The sequence below is a fragment of the Ursus arctos genome, unplaced genomic scaffold, assembly GCF_023065955.2.
Source record: "Ursus arctos isolate Adak ecotype North America unplaced genomic scaffold, UrsArc2.0 scaffold_29, whole genome shotgun sequence".
Taxonomy (NCBI): Eukaryota; Metazoa; Chordata; class Mammalia; order Carnivora; family Ursidae; genus Ursus; species Ursus arctos.
This window is the reverse complement of record NW_026622974.1, coordinates 33,761,937-33,780,004: the sequence shown is the minus strand read 5'-3', so window position 1 is coordinate 33,780,004 and position 18,068 is coordinate 33,761,937. Positions and strand designations below refer to the sequence as shown.

The window sequence follows — 18,068 nt, the reverse complement described above, 5'->3', positions numbered from 1 at the left end:
CTGGAATGGACATAGGTAAGTACAAATGCTCTAAATGTTTAAGGCACATGCATAGGAAAGAAATATTTGAAAAAAAAAAAAACTAAAGGAAAAAATAAAGAAATAGGTAAATAAATAAACTCAAACACCATGTATTTGTACTCTAAAGGGTTTTGCTGGATGGTGTGCTACATTCCATTACATCTTTTCTAGAACATGAGCTACTTTCAGGAGGTCTGTTGTTTTTTTTTGTTTGTTTGTTTTTTCCTCTTGTTTTTACTAGGCACCAGCTTCTTAGACTTTAGGTGAGAAAGTGGTATACATTGATGGTAATGATTTGGGGACATTTTACTGATTAACTTTACTATCAGGGAAGTGTCACGTGGGAATTCATATTAATCTAAGATAAAGGAAAGCAGACACTCTTGTCTGCCCATGTAAAATTTTCTAAGTTTATTTGCTTTCTCTTTAATTAAGTGTGAGGAAAACTAATCCCAAAATCAAACTCATATTATGGTTTGTCTCTCTTTTTTTCCTTTTGTCTCTCTCACTTTTTTTTTTTTAAAGATTTTATTTATTTATTTGACAGAGATAGAGACAGCCAGCGAGAGAGGGAACACAAGCAGGGGGAGTGGGAGAGGAAGAAGCAGGCTCATAGCGGAGGAACCTGATGTGGGGCTCGATCCCAGAACGCCGGGATCACGCCCTGAGCCGAAGGCAGACGCTTAACCGCTGTGCCACCCAGGTGCCCCTCCTTTTGTCTCTCTTTAAAATACCTTTTAAAAGAGCAAAAGATCTGAATTTATGAGGCGGCTCATTTATGGAACAGTTTACTACATGAAAAAGCAATTTGTATCAGAGAGTGATTAGCTATAGGAATCCAATCAATGCAGTAAATGTCAGTAATTTGGATCGATTTCAATAGTCGGAATTCAGGACAAATTTTAATTATACAGCCCTTTGAAAAACACCCAATCATATTTCCTTCAGGTAATCATACATATAGAAAGTGAACATATACATGTCTCTGTATAGGGAGATCTTGCAAAAATTGCCGTAAAGGACATGGATGGAACTTATAGCTAGACTGCTGTTTGTAGGCATATTAAATAATTGAGTTTTCAAAAAATTATGCTTCTAGGTTCTTCCGCAATTTCCCCTTTACAGTTTTTCTTTATCAGAAAACACATTCTTGGGGGGGGGGGTGGATATACAAATAATGCTAAGTGCCTGACAAATTATTACAATACCAAAATTAGTGCTGAAGGCCAAGATTCTGTCAGGAAAGGCTGCTCTCCAGAAGGTCCCTAATAATTCAAAGGGATAACCCAAGGAATGAAACAAAAAACCATTTGGTACCAGTGATTAGGGCATCTGCATTCCAGTATGAAATGATGCTAATGAATGAAAATTGTCATTTTGATATAATAATATGTGAAAAGAGTGCTGAGTGTGAAAGAATTACCTGGACATAATTACCTGCTGTGGAAATAAATATCAATTAATTCTAAAACAGTATACAAATGTTTCTTTCATCGACTCTTTTAGCAAGTAATTACTGTATATAGCATTGTGCGGCTTAGGTGATGCTTATGTCCTTCTGTCGTAACATTACATTATTTATTCACTCATCTAACTAATACTTCCATGGGTCTAGGCACTGAAGGCACCCCTAAACACCCCTAAAACACATCCCTGCTTTCAAATAGGATCAAAGAAGATAAGCAAATAATTATAACACAATGTGACACAACTATAGTAGATGTTCATTTATTCATTCATGTAACAGAGAGCTATTGAGCTCTTACCATGTGGCAGAAACAGGCCAGTACCAGTCACATACAGTAGTCATAAGAACGCTGCCTTCATGGACCTTCCATGAAATATCAAATAATAATAATAATAATAATAATAATAATAATAATAAAGCTTTAAATGAAAACGTGAAGTGCTGGGATGTGTTCTTGAATAGGATATTGAAATAACATTCTAGGCAGAAGAAAAACCATGTGCAAAGAGCAGTGATATCAAGGATCATGACATAAATAGGGAAATGTGGATGAGGTGCTCCGTGCAGCTGGAGTGTAGGGAATGAGGTTAGGGCTGCAGAGTGGGCCACGGTGATAACATCAGCACAGTGGCCAGTAGAGAGCCAGCGATGGGTAAGCCTGGAAGCAACATGATTTAGTTTATCTGTGTGCCGATGACTTTCTCAGCCATGAGCACAGCGTATTGGAGGAAGTGAGACCAGTTAGAAAACTGTTTCAATAGTCAGGGGAGAGATGGTGAGTGCCTGAGCTGTGGCAGCAGCACTAACAGCCATGATCCATCCCTATCTACTATCCCTGAGCGCCCTGTATTTGTAACCTGCCTGAGTCAATGATGCCAGAAATACTCATTTTCTATATGTTGCATCTTTGGTCACTTTGTTTTACCATACTTGAATAAATTAGACAAAGTTTCATAGATGATATGATTTCTATTAACAAAACATAACCATAAAATATATGAATTATTATCAAATATCAGAATCAGAGGAGCCATAAAAGGCAATATGACTGTCCAGTGTCTTTTAATATCGATAAGCAAGTTTCCCCTAGTCACTCATCTTTTTAAAATGTTTTAGAGCACTTGTCCATTATCATGGCATATGAACTTTAGAATCGTTTCATTAAACTCCAAAAATAATCTCATTGAAATTTTTATTAGACTCACATTAAAACTAAAATTAATTTGGTTAGATGATATTTTCAAAATTTTTAACCTACTTTCTAGGAACTTGGCATATTCTTCCAATTATTAAAGTGTTCTGTCTTGGGGTACCTGGGTAACTCACCCGTTACACATCTGCCTTCAGCTCAGGTCATGATCTCCACGTTCTGGAATGAACCCCAGGTCAGTCTCCTTGCTCAGCAGGGAGTCTGCTTCCCTCTCTGGCTCCCTCTGCCCCTCGTCCCTGCTCGTGCTCTTCTCTGTCAAATAAATAAATAAAATCTTTTTAAAAAATTAAAGTGTCCTATCTCATAAAGTAGAGTTTGATAGTTTTTCTCCCCCTATGGACCTCTGAAGAAAGATAATCTTAGATGTTTTAGGATTATGGCAGCTATTGTGAAATGGGTCTTATTGATTGTTACTGAAATAGAATATAGCTATTGATAGTATATGTTTTATAACCAACTGATTTACTAAATTATTTTATTCCAAAAGTTTTTAATTGATGTGGTGGGTAATGGTGGGATTTTAGTACATTTATATGTCTATAGTTTTCAAAGTTATATGACTAATTTCTATTTCATATCATAATGGACATCTTTATTTAGTTCCTGATTTTAATATAATCTCAAGCATTTCATCACAATCATGATATTTTCATTGTTAGGAATGAAGCTGATTATTGATTTTAAATATAGATTCTTAACATTAAAGTATATTTTGATTATGAATTTTTAAAGAATTTATGCTGTTAATTATGTATATTAGATCTTAAATACCTTATGGTATCTATTATGGTATCATACTTAAAATCATACTTAGTAGTGGTCAAGTAACATTTTTCTCCTTAAGTCTTTACTCTTTTTCTTCAAAGTTGAACTTTGAATCATAAAAATACCTTGTTTTCATTCATTCAGTTTTCTCTGAGTTTTTGGCTTAGTTGAATACATTTATTCTCAAAGGCTAAAATATTCTGTGCTATTTCCTTAAATAAGGATTCTCTAATTATCTTTTCACAAGCACACTTTTTAAAACTCAAGAACTTGTGGTAAAGTACAATAATGATACTTAATTATTTCCCTTCTTGTGTTGGCAAATATAATCATATAGGTCATGTTCTCATACTCATATAGGACTTTGTTAGAAATCTTGATGACATTTACTTTAACATGTTTATTTCAATTCTTGGGTTTTGCTTTATAGTATTAAGTTATTTTTCGAACAAGAATAGTTTGGGGTAGGATTAAAGGTCTTGGGCTCACTAGGTTACCTGATTTTCAAGTCCTGGCTCTGTTGCTCACTAGCTGTGTGATTTTAGAAGACTGACTTACCTTTCTGGGCTCAATTTTCTTATATGTAATGGGGGAAAAGTACTGCACATAAGGTTACTATGAGAATGAAATAAATTAGTACATATGAGACTGGTGGAACAGTACCTTGACATTAGAAATACTGATAAGTATGGCTAATGTTGTAACTTTCTCTTCAAAGCCTACCCATGCCAAATCTTATAAAACATTTGAAATAATTAGTCTACAACAACTATGCCCTTCTCTTTCTGTCCTTTTTTAAATCTAGAATTATTCTTTTAACTCTGCCATTCTCTAAGAATACCTAGTATTGAAATCCTTTTTTCACCTATTTAGCCCCTTTTTTTCACTTGTTCATTCTATCTGCTATACTTGAAATACTCTTAGTTTCAAAATTAAGGGTCAAGAAGTACAGTAAAACTCAAGGTTTGACAATGTACAGAAGATTGGAACGAGATAACCTAAGAGGCCCTATTTGTCTCTTCTCCAAGGTTATTTAAATGGGAAAAATTAAAGATTAGAACCAGTCAGAGAGAACACGGGAAAGGAATACAGGAGAAAAACGGAACAGAATTGAGCTTTTGTTTCTCAATATCTTTTTACCTCCCGTTTCTAATTTTTGGCCAGAGGTAAGAGAAAACAAGGCATCCATTTTACGTCCTATTTTCTGTGCTTTCAGTTAACTTCCAGTGGACACCTTAGCACCCATTCTTCCACAGTCTCTCAAGGATGTCTTAAGGTTGTTGTGATCCAGAGAGTGTATAAAAGCTATTGTCTATCTGCAAAACATGGCCAAAGTGAAATGACTCTGAAAAACTTCTAGAGCTCAGGGCTTTCATAGAATCTTTTTTACAAAATCTTTAATTATTCCAATTAAATTAGACAGTAAATGTTATTGTGGTTTAATGTCTTCATTTTTTTATTTTAATAATTTATTAATTTATTTGAGAGAGAGGGAGTGAGAAAGAGAGATCATGAGCAGAGGGGAGGGGTAGTGGCAGAAGCAGACTCCCCACTGAGCAAGGAGCCTGATGTGGGGCTTGATGCAGGACTTTATCCCAGGACCCTGGGATCATGACCTGAGCTGAAGGCAACACTTAACAGATTGAGCCACCCAGGCACCCAGTGTCTTCATTTTCTAATGAACTATCTTGGGCAAAACTTCTCCGTTTACCTTATCCGTTAAATTAATGACTATGGGAAAAGCTTTGGTGGTAACCTTAGACCACAGTTAATAACTAACACTTCTAGAATGTCTACTCTGCCAGGCACTGTTCTAATGTTTTACGCATAGCAACTCATTCACTCTTTGCTGCAACTCAGTGAAGTAGGTGCTATTATTTTCATCCCTGTTTCAAATATTAAATTGAGACAGAGATTAAATAATTTTTCCAAGGACAAAAAAAAAAATGTTAGTAGTTGTTAGCACCAGGTTCAAACCCAAACTTGATGCCAGTGGTGGTCACCTTTAGAGAAAAAGAAATGGAAACATGCAGAAAGGAACAAATATCCCAAGGGCCAGCCAGATAGTATCCTTTGATTGTATGAGACACTCAAATATTATTATGATGAATTTCTCTCCCCCTCCCTCTACTTTGGCTTTTTAACCTGGGTGTAAATGTAAGATGTGTAGCCTATGCTTTCGTATTGACAGCTGAGAGCCTAAGCTAATACATAATTCATGGAAAAAGGGTGAAATGCTTTTATGAGTACAATATTTTGCTTCTAATAATCAGTTCCAGAATAAACTATTTGTTATAAAATACTACATGTAAAACCAGAATAATTGTTGTTTGATTTGTTATACTGAAATATTATAACTCAATCTTGGTCTTTAAGAAGAGGAGATCGGGAAACCTCATAGTCAGCTCTGCTTTTATTGACTTTCTCCCAGAAAATTGTAAAGGGAATATATACATGTATATAAATAATAGCATGGCAGCACAATCTAAACCCTTTAGAATTATATATGTTTGGTAACTACTGAATTCTTCCCTTAGAAAAAAAATTATGTAGTTGAAATGAAACCTTGTATACTGAAATGAAGTAGTATTCATGTAAAAAGATACTGTACTTGGCATGAAATATTACTCTTATCGATCTTTCTTCTTGGAAGTAAAAACTGGCTTTAACATTCAGATCTTTTCTACTATCTCATTCACTTGGTTCCCTGTGCTTTTCGAAGCAGCACCAAAAGTAACCTTTCTATTGAAATGAGCTTGATGGGCATGAATAAACATTCTATTTATCAGCAATATTTTGAAAAAGGGAATGAAGAAAAGAGTGACTCTGAGCCCTATGAGTAGACTTAATGAGAAAGCAGGTGCTTCATGTTTCTATTTCTGGTTTGAAAGCGGTTAATTGCAAATAGATTTTGTGCTCTTGATGAAAAAAAGTGGGAGTGTGAAACTTGCAAAAATATTTCTTGGCCTCAGAATCTAAAGGAATGAGTATCTTCAAAGCCAGTCCCTCAAATAGGATTATTAAAGGTGAGACAGTATCTTTTCCACTCATCACTTTATCCCTACTGCCTAGCAGAGTAGCTGGAACATCATAAATGGTTAATAAATAGTAGTTGTATGAGAAAGTCAAGTATTTACATCATCTCTTCCTTTTATCTTCTGTACTATTACAAGGTCCCATTCAACAAGGTCTACTGTTTGGTGGATGCCTTAGGGGAGCTTCAAATACCTGTGTTTGGATTCGCATAGACTCTTAGTTCACATAACATTCGGGAAATGCCCTTTGTCTTATTTTTTAGCCCATAAACCAACATCAGGTTAAGCACTCGGAATATTTGAGATTTTATTTTTGGTAAAGCAGGTACTAAAATTCTCCAGCGTAAGGGCACTCTCTGGTTCTACTGTTGAAAGGGATTGTGGACAATCTGTTCATTAGTACCATGCACCATTTAGGCAGAAATAAGCAAGAAATAAACTGGATAATTTTATTTAACTTTTTATTTTGGAATAATGTTATATTTATAGCAAGATTGTAAAGATAGTACAGAAAATTCCCGTATACCCTTCATCCAGCTTCCCCTAATATTAACATTTTACAGAACCACAGTAGTTTTGTTAAAACTAAGAATTTAACATTAGTACAATACTATTGGTGAAACTACAGACATTCAGATTTTACCATTTTTTTTCAGTGAAGTCCTCTATTTATCTGGGATTTAATCTAAATCCAGGGTAATACATTCCATGTAGTCTCTATATCTTCTTGGGCTCATATGATCTGTGTCAATTTTAAGATCTTGACAGTTTTGATGAACAATGATCACATATTTTATAGAATTTCCCTCAATTTGAGTTTGTTTGATCAATTTCATAATTAGCCTGGAATTATTAATTTGGAAGAAAAGTAATGCAGAGATGAAGTGCCCTTCTCATCTCATTGCTTCCTGTCAGGGGATATATGAAATCAACATAACTTATCACTAGTGATGTTAACTTGATCGTTTAACTAAAGCAGTGTCTGCTAGGTTTCTTCACTGTAAAGGTCCAGCCCACATTCAGTAGGATGAGAATAAGCTCCACTTCCTGGGAGGGGGAGTATGCTATTTGGGGTTCCTCTGTAAGGAAGATTTGTTCTTTCTCTCCTATTTATATATGTCAATGTGGACTCATGGATTTTTATTTTATTCTTTGGTTTATAGAAATTCAGTACCATGGTTATTAATTTTGCTGCTCAAATTCTTCCAGCTTTGGCCATTAGAACCTCTTTTTAGGTTGGCTCCTATGTCTTTTTGACATGACCCTGTGTGCCCCTCTTCTTGTTTTATGAGTACTTCCCTAATTTCTGATTCTGTAATATGCTTCAAGAACATATTATATTTTCCCTACCTCAGCCCTAGAATCAGCCATTCTCTAAGGAGTTCTGTTTCTTTTTATTGGAGAATGGTATTTAGAAACCAAGATCTGTGGATGTGCTCACTGGTTGTAGGCCCTATCAGCAGACAGAGCTAAGAAGTGTGTGTGTATTCTGTAAACTATATACACATAAATATATTTATTTTTATCTATCTTTTTATATATATGTTTAAATAAACATAACTTCATACTGATATCTCTGACTCTAATTCATTCTAGCTTTTTCTCCTTGTTTGTAACTTTTTTGTTTATGGGAAACCTGGCTCCCCCTAAAAGCAATTTATTTACTGATTTGTTCAATCCTAATACAAATATAGTTTCAGAATCGCTCATCTGTATCCATGTGAGAAAAAAAAAAAATCAACCAGAGCACAGTGTTTATATACAGTTGTTTTTTGTTTTTTTTTTTTTGTCTTTCCCCTTATAGTGTGTGGTCAAATCAACATTTTTCAAGGTTACTAATGGCTTAGGACTCCGGCTATCTTAAGGAAAAATTAATTGAAAAGATAGAAGATGGAATGATTTGTAGATTCAGAGAAAGAGCTGAAGAACCCAAACTTTCAGTGGTATAAGTCAGAGCTGAAGGCCAGTCACTAGTCTGACCAGGGATAATGCCTAGAGAGAGAGATAGCTTCCTTTTTATGACATCCCTCTTTCCTCCCATTCCTCAGGAGGCTTCTCTGATACTCCTGTGCATTTCTTCATCACCCTCGTACCTTTTACTACTGCTGACTGTCTAGACATACAAGACATTAGTGTCTTAGAAAGAATACCAGATGAGGAACCTGTCTCTGTGCACTTAGAGTCGTGTAAACTTGGGTAAGTTATTTAAATTTATTGACCTCAACTTTCTCACTTTTATGACAGGCATAATAATAATAATCTCTTTGCTCTTTCTCTGTGTCTCTCCTCATAGGTATACCAAATTGGATATGTATATGACATTTCAAAGTACTTTAAATGAAAGGGCTATTAATAAGTCATCATTTTCTTTATTAGTATAATTCACCAATTTACTACTTCTTTGCTCTGCTTGTTTTAACATCTGTGATGACTTACCTAATTTCTGCTTTCTGATCCCTTTTCTTCCAACTCTATATAACTTGAAAACCTATATTTCTAATGTCTGGAGTTCCCTATAGTACTTCTCCAAACTTATATCTTTACCTGAAAAAAAAAATTTTCTTTTAAATTTGCATACTGTCATTGTACATATATTTGAGTAAGTTTTGGCCACATCTAGCTATTATAATTTCTCAAGCCATAAGGGATCCCTGTTGCCTGCTTAGGTTTCTTGCTTTTGTCCTCCTTATTACAGCAATAAGTAAGTAAGTAAATAAGTAAGTAAATAAATAAGTATTAAAAATTTTAAAAGGCTGGAGCTAGTATAATTTAAAAGGTCATATATAGCACCTTCTTCATGAAAGGCTGGCAAAGTCGTTGATTATTTTTAACAATAAAATCAATATAATTTTACTCAGAGACCAATTTAATAGTATAATCCTCTCGTGATTTTTGGCTTTATAATTGGAAGAATTGTTCCTTTTTAGATGTGTCACTAGAAAGTGTTCACCAGCCATTAAAAATATATTTTTCTAAATTCATGGTGTGGTTTAAGATGTTTATATCTCATAATATAATATAATATAATATAATATAATATAATATAATAATATAATAAATATATGATATTATATCCAATTTGAAAGTAGCAATGTGTTTGAACTTCTATTATGAAATAATTTAGAAAAATCAAATCCTATATCAAGTGTCATGAATCCAGTATTATTGTGAGGGCCATTTGGTATTGAGTCATCCTGTGGCCTTGCAAGAACCTGTAGTAAAAATCAGTTAATTATTACATTGGACCTTAGAGCAATTTAAAACCATGCTTTAAATTTCAATAAGAATTCCCCTTTTCTCATCAAAAGTATCTATCAAGCTCAATTTTCTGTATTTCTCGTTAATGTAAATGTAATCCAGTGGAGACAGGCTAGGAGAAATGTTGTAACTTATTTTGCTGATGCACATCAAACTATCCCTGCTCAATTGTAATGCTTTATAAGCAGATGCTGTCTCTGTAGAACAAGGAAGGTAACTGACTAATACTTAACAGACTTCATTTGTATTAACTTAGACCGAGTTTGGATACATTCAAATCCATAGGCAAAGCAATTGATTCAGAATATCTGACAAAGCTTTAACAGATTACAAGCAACAACAACACCACTGATAATTTATGTTCTCTGTAATTAAATATAATCCCTTGAATCTCTTGGAAGGATGCAGTGGAGTGGTATGTACTTGGATTTAGAGTTCTAACAGTGAACAGAGAGGGGAGGACTAGCCAGGATATGTTCATGAGAATTACATTTGGCTGGCTGAGGTCACCAAATGTGTCCAGTTTATCAACTCTTACTGTAACATCAGCTGATAGTGCCTCAGCCACAGAAAATGCTGTGTAAAGTTGGAGATGGGAGAAACAAGACCCATGTCAACTTGTCAATTTCCTTACTCTACCAAAAAAAAAAAAAAAAATTAGAACAAAAAATTGAATGATTAAGACATGACTTTCATATCATTTGAACAAATGCAGTAACTTTGCTAGATTCTCTGAAAAAAATCTGGGTGATTCTGGCTTTACTTTCCCAAGGAGGTTTTAGTTTAGGCACAGATAAAGGGGAGGGGCAAGGGTAAGGAAGGGTCAGGAAATTGTTTAGCCCCTGCCATGTGTGAGGTTCTAGACCAGGCCCTTTATAGAGCATTACTTCAATAGCTCCCCCCACCACACACACAATACAATGTAGACGTTTAGACCCCTTGACAAATGAGAAAAGTGAGACTGAAGTTGAAAATGGAAGCATACAGCCCATACATGCTGGAATGGGTGCCTTAATACAGTATCAGCCTATCTCCAAAGACTTTGCTCTATATACACTATCATGCTGAGAAAAAATTAATATTAAGTGAGGAAAAATGTAAATAAGAAGGAGATCTTCTACCTAAAGATATCAAATAATTAACATTAAAGTCAAAGAGTAACAGTCTTTTCCAAGTACTCTCTGGTTTGGCTTCTGCTAGTATTAAACGCAGCCTCTGGGTCATGATTTTTATAACAAATGACATAATTAGATTCTCTCTCCTTGGAAAATCTATGTGTAAATCAAGTTCTGCAATTCTTTATTGAGTTCATCACAAAACTAGCATGGTTTGAATTCTGGAAAACAGTCAGAAAATGGGCTTGCCACTTGTGACACAACAAAATTAATTTGATGAGGTTCAGATGTTATGTTCTTATGTCCACCATTTTAAAAGCAAGTTAACGAAGCAGATCACATCACATAAATATACTGATTTTATTTGTTAGCAATGTCTAAAATAGAATTCTTTTATTCAATAAATATTTATTGAGGGGTTACTATTGCATTATTCTATATACTGGAAACCAAATACATTGCTTTATCTTACAGAATATATAATGTCTTTTAGGGAGACAGCAAATAAATATATATCATATATTTATGTTATATGGTAGTGCTTTGAGAGAAACAAACCTATGTAAGAGGACAGAGTGACTGCAAGTGTTCTTTTCAGGCCACTGATCCCAGTTTCCTCCCTGAGAAGTTGATTTTGGGCAAGGATCCTAAAAAAGTGAAGGGAAGAATGTGTCCATAACTGGAGGAAGATAATACCAGGCAAAAAGAGTGGTAGGTGCAAATGCCCTGAGAGTGGAGTGTGCCTGGTGTGTTAAAGGTGCAGGAAAAAGACAATGTGGCTGGAAAAAGAGTGAGGAAGAAGGAATATTGTAGGAGATAAATTAGCAAGGGAGCCACATGTTTGTAGTATGTAGGCTGTGGTAAGAATTTGACATTTTATTTTATTTTACTTTTTCCTTCTTTTTTAGTTTAAATTCAATTAATTAACATACAATGTATTATTAGTTTCAGAGGTAGAGTTAGAATTCAGTGATTCATCAGTCTTATGTAACACCCAGTGCTCATCACATCACGTGCCCTTCTTAATGTCCATCATCCAGTCACCCCATCCTCCCACCCACCTCCCTTCTAGCAACCCTCAATTTGTTTCCTATGATTAATAGTCTCTTATGGTTTGGTTTCCTCTCTGATTTTGTCTTGTTTTATTTTTCCCTCTCTTACCCTATGATCCTGTTTTGTTTCTTATATTCCACATATGAATGAGATCATATAATTGTCTTTCTCCGATTGACTTATTTTGCTTAGCATAATACCCTCTTGTTCCATCCATGTCATTGCAAATGGCAAGATTTCATTTTTTGATGGCTGAGTAGTATTCCATTGTGTGTGTGTGTGTATATATATATATATATATATATATATATATATATATATATATACCACTTCTTTTTTATCCATTCATCTGTTGATGGACATCTGGGTTCTTTCCATAGTTTGGCTATTGTGGACATTGTTGCTACAAACATTGAGGTGCAGGTTCCCCTTCAGATCACTACATTTTTATAAAATTTTAGGGTAAATACCCAGTAATGCAATTGCTGAGTCATAGGGTAGCTCTATTTTCAACTTTTCGAGGAACTTCCATACTGTTTTCCAGAGTGGCTGCACCAGCTTGCATTCCCACCAACAGTGTAAGAGGGTTCCCCTTTCTCCATATCCTCACCAACATCTGGCATTTCTTGACTTGTTATTTTAGCCATTCGGAGCAGTGTGAGGTGGTATCTCATTGTGGTTTTGATTTGTATTTCCCTGATCCCAAGGGATGTTGAACATTTTTTCATGTGTCTATTGGCCATTTGTATGTCTTCTTTGGAGAAATGACTGTTCATGTCTTCTGCCCATTTCTTGATTGGATTATTTGTTCTTTGGGTGTTGAGTTTGATAAATTCTTTATAGATTTTGGATACTACCCCTTATCTGATAAGATATTTGCCAATATCTTCTCCCGTTCTGTCAGTTGTCTTTTGGTTTTGTTGACTGTTTCCTTTGTTGTGCAAAACCTTTCTAACTTGATAAAGTTCTAATAATTTATTTTTACCTTTGTTTCCCTCGCCGTTGTAGATGTGTCTAGCAAGAAGTCACTGCAGCTGAGGTCACAGAGGTTGCTGCCTGTGTCCTCCTCTAGGATTTTGATGGATTCCTGTCTCACATTTAAGTCTTTCATCCATTTTGAGTATTTTTGTTTATGGTGTAATGGTCCAGTTTTATTCTGCATGTGTCTGTCCAATTTTCCCCAGCACTATTTGTTGAAGAGACTGTCTTTTTTCCACTGGATATTCTTTCCTGCTTTGTAGAAGATTAATTGACCATAGAGTTGAGGATCCATTTCTGGGTTCTCTATTCTGTTCCATTGATCTATGTGTCTGTTTTTGTGCCCATACCATACTGTCTTGATGATCACAGCTTTGTAATACAGCTTGAAGTCTAGAATCATGATGCCACCAACTTTGGTTTTCTTTTTCAACATTCCTTTGGCTATTTGGGATCTTTTCTGGTTCCATACAAATTTTAGGATTATTTAGTCCAGCTCTGTGAAAAAGTTAATGGTATTTTGATAGGGATTGCTTTGCATGTATAGATTCCTCTAGGTAGAGTAGACATCTTAGCAATAGGTGTTCTTCCAATCCATGAGCATGGAACATTTTTCCATTTCTGTCTCTGGAGTAGGGCATGTCTCAGTAGAATAAAAAAGAGAAAAGAGGCATCATAAAAAGAAATAAAGACTAATTTGCCTGTATATGTTTCTTGCTATTTCAGTATCAAACTACAGCTGCTAGAACTATAGAGCTCAGAAGATCACCTATATGCGTGCTAGCTGGGTCAGTGCTGTAGAATAAGTGTTTATTAAGTGTGTCCATCAATAATGTTTCTTCATACTCCATTTTTCTTTCATGAGATGCTATGGCTGACTTAGAGTTCCACTGATTTTATACCTAAAAAAAGTGTAATTGAGATATTTATGAGTTTTGAGGGGGAAAGAGCAGTGGGTGAGAATTTGCTACTGAAGGGTAAGCATAATCTTACTTTGAAGGATTTAATCATTACTTGGGCATTCCCAAAACATAAATGAAGATAGTTTCCAGACTCGTAGTTCTAAACTGAATAGGGGTTGGATAGGGTGAGGTTGAAAATCAGTGAGTAATACATGAGGGAGAAAAGTATTGAATTTGAGGAGGCTCAATGAATTCCACTCTTTTACCATTCAAGTTGTCTACCATTTGATAAATGAGGCCAAAAGTTAATTTTATACTAATGAAGGTGATATTGGAGAATGTGACTTAGCTCCTGATGACATTAGGTTCTTATCCTCAAACGTGCACCTAATAACTTGTCTGCTGGGTCAGGCAGTGCTGACCAACATAAGCTTCCATACGTGTACAGCAATGGGTGCCATATAACTCAGAGGAACTGAGCTCTCTGTTGGCAGCTTGGCTTCCAGGAAACAGTCCAGAAAGACTCCACAAGTTCAAAAGTTATGGCTTCAGGTTCAATTCCTTCTCCCTCTTTACTGCAACTCCCTTTACATGAAAGGAAATATTAGAAGCCTAGAAAAATTGTTCCCCACCCACTGTAAGTAACTGCTGTTGAGTGATTCTATCCTTTTTGTTGAAACTTTTGCCTTAACACTACAGTCTAACTTATGAACCTTACCCCACACATATATATCAGGAGAAGGGGGGAAAAAAAAGGCCAGCTTATAGTAGGTGAAAAGACAGAGGATGGAGCTAGATAAGAGAAAGACAGATACAGTGCTAAGCTTGGATTCAGATATATTTATCTTTTCTATTTCTAAGGACTAGCAGCATGGCATAGGGCCATTATGAAGTCATAATTCTGAAGAAGAAAATGAATGTTGAAAAGAACAAATGAAGAAGAAAATAAGTTCTTATGACACCTTGATTATGTGTTTTGAAATTTATTCCTCTGGAGAAGCAAAGAGAATATTCTGGCATGACTTGCCTTCTTTGGGGGCATAGCATAAATAAATCTTATGAACTGTAATGAAAATGTGAGATTTCTTCTTGCCAAAAATGATTGAAGTATAAGATGTCCTGATAACCAGCTGTTGGGGATAGATTCTGTTTTCCTAAAGGGCGGTCCCAAACCACCAGGAATTCTTTTCCACATTCTTCAAGTATAGGTATCCCCCACTTTTTGAAAGTTTGTACTATGCCACTTTGCTTTTACGAAAGACCTATGTTAGTACCTGTTTTTGTTAACCGAAAGAAATCCAAAAAGTTTCACTTTTACAAAAAAAAGAGGCAAAAAGCAAAAATAGCATTCAGCATTTGTTTGGCAGTGAGCATTTATAGCAGAGTGCACCCCAACAGGGAGAGTGGCACCCCCATCTCCTTCCCCGGAACTATACTCAGCAGCTCAGCATCAAGCCTCCATAGGTTTGAACAATGTCTATGAGCATCTGTGCTTTAGTTTGATTTATTTTGTATATCCATTAGCAACATGCATCCCAAGGTATCAGAAAAACCTAAGAGAGTTATTTTTTGAGTCCAGGAATGCTCAAAATTTTTTCAATATAAATTAATAGTAATTGCTTCTTTGCTTTATGCCATTTCAGCCTTTGAAAAGTTTCACAGGAATGTTCTACTTTTGGATAGTGGGGGAAATCTGTACTTAAAAATGTATGAGTACACATATTCCAAAATTTTATTTAAAAAATGGATTGATGTAGATGTCACATATTAAACTCTCATATTAACAGCCTTGATCTTTATGCAAGTCAACTGAAGAAATCTAAAGATTTTCTGGTTGTTCCTGTTTTTAAATAAAAGGGAAGTTTAAAAGAAGGAGAAAATGGACTTACACCATTATCTTGAACACATTTTAGAAAGTCTGGAGAACATAAGGTTGCTATTGGAACCATAAATAAAACCAATGAAGCATAATAGCCCATGTGCTTCACAGTTTCTTAATTGGAGATGGATTAATTTTCAAGCAGTTATGGTACATTTACCGCTTAACATGACATTTCCTAGTTTTAGTTGTTTTTGTATCAAATTGGATTTAAATGAGAATATATTATTTTATACAAATTTCAGATAAGAAGAATTATAGTAATGTATTGAAAAATCAATAACAGTTTTCATTGGAAATTAAACCGATAATTTCTAGAGAACGAATAACAGATTGAAACCAGAGTCTGGTTTAGAGAATATGGTGAAGAGAAATAAAACAGTACTAACATATAGACATGATTTTATGGTTCATCATTATGGAGTGACCCCTGGTTCATGGTGGATGTGTGGGTTAACTTGGCAAAAAATGAGCAGGCTCTGATGGGCACGTTTAAGTCACAGCTTGATAACTAGCCAACTACACAGGAATCATTTGAGCTGTGATTTATGACTTAAGTTGGCTGAATTTTTGAACTCTCTAAGAAAAAAGCATGTTTTTACTAAGGAATTACAAGTTCTTCACCTAAAGAAAAAAGCAAAAGCGGTTTTATTTTTGGCCAATAAAGAATGCTGGTGGATTTCAGTCAGATCATGTTACTCTCTCTCCCTACTCATGAGGGGACACCCGATTGTGCTACATAGTTCATTTTTCTTCAGAGTTGAATTCACTCATTTAATTTGTGAAGAAAATGAACAACAATAAGACAAGATATAAGGACAGTAACATTATAAGTTGGTCTCTTTCCTTCGTCCAAGTATTTTTGTGTGTTTTTGAAATTCTCTTAATAGAATAAAAACTAGTGTCATTGGAGGGAAAAAAACAAACTGGTTTATTGTTTTCTGTTCTTTGGATAAAAGTAATTGACTTGCCCTTTTACTTTCTTTTTTTAAAATTTAAATTCAATTAGCCAACATATAGTACATCATTAGTTTCAGATGTAGAGTTCAGTAATTCATCAGTTGCATACAACACCCAGTGCTCATTACATTACAAGCCCTCCTTAATGTCCATCACCCAGTTACCCCATCCCCCACCCCACTCCCCTCTATCAACCCTCAGTTTCTTTGCTATAGTTAAAAGCCTCTCATGGTTTGTCTCCCTCTCTGATTTCTTCCCATTCCATTTTCCTTCCCTTCTCCCATGATCCTCTTTGCTGTTTCTTGTATTTCTTATATGAGTGAAACCATATGATAGTTTTCTTTCTCTGACTGATTTATTTCGCTCAGCATAATACCCTCCAGTTCTATCGACATCGATATAAATGGTAAGATTTCTTTCTTTTTTTTTTTATGGCTGAGTAATATTCCATTGTACATATATAGCACATCTTCTTTATGCATTCATCTGTCGATGGACATCTGGGCTCTTTCCATAGTTTGGCTGTTGTGGACATTGCTGCTATAAACATTGGGGTGCAGGTGCCCCTTCGCATCACTACATTTGTATCTTTGGGGTAAATACCTACTAGTGCAGTTGCTGGGTCGTAGGGTAGCTCTATTTTTAACTTCTTGAGGAACCTCCATACTGTGTTTTAGAGTGGAGAATGGCATGGTATCAGTCTTTGTGGAGATATACTTCACACTGAACAGTTCTCCCAAATCAATGTCATAAGGATTTAAATCTAAAATGTATGAAATTTGATTATTTACAAAGTCGCTTTATGTCTAGAAGAATCCAATGTGCACAAAGAATTTTCTAAATGCTTCGCTTTTTTATATGGACATGGATATGGAAGAATTTGTGGAAAACCATGATTCTGTTATTTTTTTAAGGTTTTATTTATTTATATGAGAGAGGGAGAGAAATAACAAGCAGGGAGAAGGAGCAGAGGGAGAGAGAGAGAGAAGCAGACTCCCTGCTGAGCAGGGAGCCAGATGCGGGGCTCAATCCCAGGACCTGGAGATCATGACCTGAGCCAAAGGCAGATGCTTAACCAACTGAGCCACCCACGTGCCCTGCCATGATTTTGTTATTATAAGCTTGTTTTTATATTCTTGGATATGAAGGTGATCCAATTGCAATTTCTCTATGAATGCTTTCCTTGAGTGTTTGAATTGAACCAGTTGATCTTTCGCTGCCCATTCCTCCCTCACCTCCCCATGTACCTATATCATTGGAAAGGGATATCCTGTTGACTGGAACATGGTTCTTCAGCCCAGACTATGGGAACAATTGTGATTCCTGTCTTCATCCCTGTGATTTGTTGATCTGCCTGCTTTCATCAGGATGACAATTAAACCTGCTTCACTTGGGTTTGGATCCCAACTTAATGGAGCTTCTCC

At 35.4% G+C, this 18,068-nt stretch overlaps 1 long non-coding RNA gene across 2 annotated transcripts in view; it reads left to right on the top strand.

Moving 5' to 3' along the window:
- The window catches only part of LOC123001477 (uncharacterized), a 427,451-nt gene that overhangs the window by 257,890 nt on the left and 151,493 nt on the right, over positions 1–18,068 (top strand). For both annotated transcript variants that reach the window (XR_008956189.1, XR_008956190.1), the window contains one exon: positions 8,548–8,695. This is a non-coding gene — a long non-coding RNA (uncharacterized LOC123001477). The remainder of the gene's footprint in view (positions 1–8,547; positions 8,696–18,068) is intronic.